General features: G+C 49.0%; 1 pseudogene; it reads left to right on the top strand.

Moving 5' to 3' along the window:
* The first annotated feature begins 3,632 nt into the window (after positions 1–3,632).
* Positions 3,633–3,838, top strand: LOC144504910 (U2 spliceosomal RNA; annotated as a pseudogene).
* The last annotated feature ends 998 nt before the right edge of the window (positions 3,839–4,836 follow it).

Genomic DNA, 4,836 nt, shown 5'->3' with positions numbered 1-4,836 from the left:
TTGAATGCACCCCTCGCCACCGGGTAACCGGGGATGCGCTGTTGGCAGGACTGTAAGATTCCGCCGGCGTGAACAGCAGCAAGATTTTGGTGAATAAATCATTTACAAGGGAAGTTACTCAATCAGCCAATCCTAATAGTGTCTGACTTTTCGCAACATTTATTGCTCGAGTGGTTTATAAATGTAATCAGAACTGCAATCTTGAATCCAGTGCCTTCAGGGCTACACGGTGGCACAGTGGTTAACACTAATGCCTCACAGTGCCAGGGACCCGGGTTCAATTCCTGGCTTGGGTCACTGTTTATGTGGAGTCTGCACGTTCTCCTCGTGTCTGTGTGGGTTTCCTTCGGGTGCTCCGATTTCCTCTCCACAGTCCGAAAGAGGTGCTGGTTAGGTGCTTTGGCTATGCTAAATTCTCCCTCAGTGTACCCGAACAGGTGCTGGAATGTGGCGACTAGGGGATTTTCACAGTAACTTCATTGCAGTGTGAATGTAAGCCTACTTGTGACACTAATGAATAAACTTTAATCAAGGACACTGTCACCTCTAGCATATGGGTTAGATCCCATAGAAATAAAGAGGGGGAATTTTCCCAGGCATGGAGAGGCAAGGCTGTGTGTGTGTGGGGAGTTAATTCCTCTGGAATTGATTTGGGAATCCAACCTCATCCTGTTCTCCTCCAGGCTTCTGCAGAGTGTGATTGCAGGTGAACAGGGAACTTCTTTGGATCTGTCAGGTAAGTTAAGGTAATTAAAAGATCAACTAAGACCTGTGACAAACCACATTTCTGAATTTCCTAGCCAGGAGACCTGTTTCCCAACATGTCAGCAACTTGCCAGGATGAGCGAGGTGAGCACTCAGCAGGCAGAGCTTCCCCTTCAGTGAAACTGACAGGCTGGGTATGATTTGATCAATTACAATGAATAGTTCCAGCCACGGCCATTGAGAGGCCACTGTTCAAAATGCTTCTTCTGTCTGAGAGTGCTATCACTACTTAACAGGTGATTGCCAATTCACTGCATGGCACTTCACCCATTGAATATATCCACTCACCTTCAGCTGCACTTCCCTGCTGCTAACCTCCACCAGGGGGTGGGAGCATCTTATGCAATCCCACCTTGCATCTGTAATGAAGCCATGATGTGGGTTAAATTCCATTGGGCTGGGGTGGGCACAGTAAGTAGTTTCACAACACCAGCTGAAGTCCAACAGGTTTATTTGAAATCACGAGCTTTCGGAGCGCTGCTCCTTCATCAGATGAGTGGAGAGGTAGGCTTCACAAGCATGGCACATATAGACAGAGACACAATTGCAAGATATTGGTTGGAATGAGAGTCTTTTCAGGTAATCAAGTCTTTACAGGTACAGACAGTGTGAGTGGAGAGAGGGATAATCACAGGTTAAAGAGGTGTGAATTGTCTCAAGCCAGGACAGTTAGTAGGATTTTGCAAGCCCAGGCCAAATGGTGGGGGTTATATGTAGTTTGATATGAACCCAAGATCCTGGTTGGGGCCGTCCTCATGTGTGCGGAATTTGGCTATCAGTTTCTGCTCAGCGACTCTGCGTTGTCGTGTGTCGTGAAGGCTGCCATGGAGAACGCTTACCCGAAGATCGGAGGGTGATGTAGGGCAAGTTTAGAGGCCATGGCACCACCAGAAGGAACAACGCCAACAGATGCCCCCTTCTCCTCAGCCACATGCCCTTCCACAGGGCAGATATGATGGACATTGGAATCCAGCTTGAAGGAGGAGCGATGCCCAACACCGAGTCTCCAGTCAGAAGAGCATGACATCATGAGGGAGGGTGGAGGTGAGGACAATGGAGTTCATGTCATCTTACTGCCGCGATGCCACTTTACCTACAGCGGGGAAGGTGAAGGAGGACCCTTCCAAAGAGAGGCCGATGGATCCATTTAGGTGGCTAATTAGGAACCATTTCTTGCCGTTGTTCCTTGCACTGTGTAGGGAGACCACCTAGGAAACAGTGGCCACCTCCCTCACAGCTCGGGGCGAGAGGCCCTCGTATTCAGGCATTCTGTGTCCCATGCAAGGGTCCCTCCCCAACACCATCCAGCCCTCACCAACTTTCCCCTTCATTGCCCCCTTGCCTGACTGGCCCCAGTGCTCTCAGACCCCATTTACTTGGTTGAGGGGGAGGAGGGGAGAGTGTTTCCATGGCCTCCCCTACCTCCAGGCAGAACTCCAGCTGCTGAGCTGCCAGTTTTCCGATTGGCTGGCAACCGCCTAGTAGGGGGCACATGACCATTCTTCAAAGGTATGGCAACCCGAACAGCAATTCATCCATTCATAAATATGCAGCTGAGCAGCTGAGTCAGGATCGCACTGGCTTTCTGGCCCATTATCAGGACCCCCGTCACACTGATACATTTCAGTTTCTCAACTGATTCTACCGGAAGTGGGTGGAAATTCAGGGAGGCCCGAGGCCCAGCTGAAATTGGGCTTCCGGCCTCATAAGTGTTTGCCGCACCTCTTGAGGCAGCTCAAGTTTGTCAATGATTCAGTTTAGAGCCTGCTCACATCTGTTACATTCCAGGAAAGGTGGGGAGCAGGTACAGCCGGGAGAGCTGATCAGAGGCAGGTGGCAGCACACTGGGAGGGCTGAGGAGCAGCGAGGGGCACCCAGACCCCTCCTGGCTCCAAAACCAATGTTTAAAAAAAAAAGACTTACCTCTTTATTGCCGCCTGCTTGCTAGGCCACAATCACACCAGCAAAAGCCTGAGTGGCGCAGACTTGGGCCAGAATGTTACCACCGTTCACGCCGGCGGGGTTTTCCCATCCAGCCGCAGTGAAAGAAGATTTGGCTGAGCACCAAATTCTCTGACTTCATTGCAGCAGGAGCGTGGCGTGAACGGCCGGTAAGATCACGCCCTTGATCTTCGGCATCTCAGGATTGTTCTTGAGTTCCTCAATACCATTTTCAAAGACCTCACCGACTGTGTTATGTGGTCACCCTAAAGCCTAAACAATGATCCGACCCTTTATTCCACTGGATACCTTTCAGATGTCCTAATCATAGAATCTCTACAGTGCAGAAAGAGGCCATTCGGCCCAACGAGTCTGTACCAACCACAATCCCACCCAGGCCCTATCCCCATAACCCCACACATTTACCCTAGCTAATCCCCCTGACACTAGAGTCAATTTAGCATGGCCAATCAACCTAACCCGCACATCTTTGGAGTGTGGGAGGAAATTGGAGCACGCGGAGGAAACCCACGCAGACGCAGAGGAGAACATGCAAACTCCACACAGACAGTGACCCGGGACCAAAATCAAACCCGGGTCCCTGACACTGTGAGGCAGCAGTGCTAACTACTGTGCCACCGTGCTGCCCCCCACTCCAACGGTATAGGGTGTACATTTCTCAAATTTGAGCCACATTTCCACCATTTAATGGGCACAAAACGGGGAAAACAAGGACCGATTCATACTTTCAAATAATACTTCAGCTGTCAAATCCCTCGAACGCAGTAAAAAAGCATGAGATATACTCCTGCTTCATGTCTCAGTTTAAAGTAGTTTCAGATATTCACAGATGCAAAAGAAGGCGTACATCTCAGCAGTCGTATCAGTGTTCTGACCTTGTGCCGCACTCACAAGAGATGTGAGGCATCGCTTCTCGGCCTTTTGGCTAAGATCAAGTGTAGTATGGTCAGCAGCCCATGGTCGGCCGCACTTGGTCGAGGTCATTGGGTTACACTGAAGCTTCATATGTTTCATATGAAGCAATTTTTTAAAGCGGCATCTCGGCCTTTTGGCTAAGATGCAAATGAGCTCAAGTCTTGGAGGAGGAACCTCCCCCTTCTCCAATCAGCTTGGCTCATGTAGATCAGGCCCAGGACAGGGTGGTTTGGTCGCTCACCCTGTCTTGTCAGCCTGGATCCGAAATGTCTCAACTTGTTGAGACTCTGAATTAGATTTGATTTGATTGAATTGGAAAAGTATTTAAAAAAACAAGAGATGTGAGGCCATGCTGACAGTCCCACTGCTACTTCTGCTTTTCCCCAGTTCAACTATAATTACTTCAAAACTTTTTCAGCTTAATTTCAGTGTTAATGGAGAATCATTAATTCTGGTTGTGCTTCCCAAGCCTCTGGACTTTAGTCTGAGACCAGTATCCGTACTAGAACTAACCCCTTACTATGAAAGTTACATTCCATTATCTTCCATTTCTACTGTCCAACCTTCACACCTCAAAGTGATTCACATTTCCGAGCTTGGACAGGCGCCGCCGGCAGACAATGGCTTAAAATTCAAATTTATTCATTAGTATCACAAGTAGGCTCACATTAACACTGCAATGAGGTTGCTGTGAAAATCCCCTAGTCGCCACACTCCAGCGTCTGTGCGGGTACACTGAGGGAGAATTTAGCATGGCCAATGCACCTAACCAGCACGTCTTTCGGACTGTGGGAGGAAACCGGATCACTGGGAGGAAACCTACACAGACACAGGGAGAATGTGCAGACTGCGCACAGACAGTGACCCAAGGCGGAAATCGAACCCGGATCCCTGGCGCTGTGAGGCAGCAGTGCTAACCACTGTGCCACCGTGCCATCCAAAACATGCCACTTTGGACATGTTTTGGGATGCAGGTTGAAATTGTCCCTCCCCTGATGATTTTTACGGCGGACACCTGTACATACTTGGTGAACAAAATCGTCTATTTATGTGCTGTAACATCTCATAATTTTAACTTGTTTTGCAGTGTGAATGACTAATTGTTATGGTCAAAATCATGCCCACTCAATTCATTTTGCTCCACTTTATTTCTCAAGCACCCAGCCTCCGTGGAAGATAGGAGCTCTTTGAAGA

Source organism: Mustelus asterias, chromosome 15 (assembly GCF_964213995.1).
Source record: "Mustelus asterias chromosome 15, sMusAst1.hap1.1, whole genome shotgun sequence".
Classification (NCBI taxonomy): Eukaryota; Metazoa; Chordata; class Chondrichthyes; order Carcharhiniformes; family Triakidae; genus Mustelus; species Mustelus asterias.
This window is presented reverse-complemented; position numbering and strand designations above follow the sequence as displayed.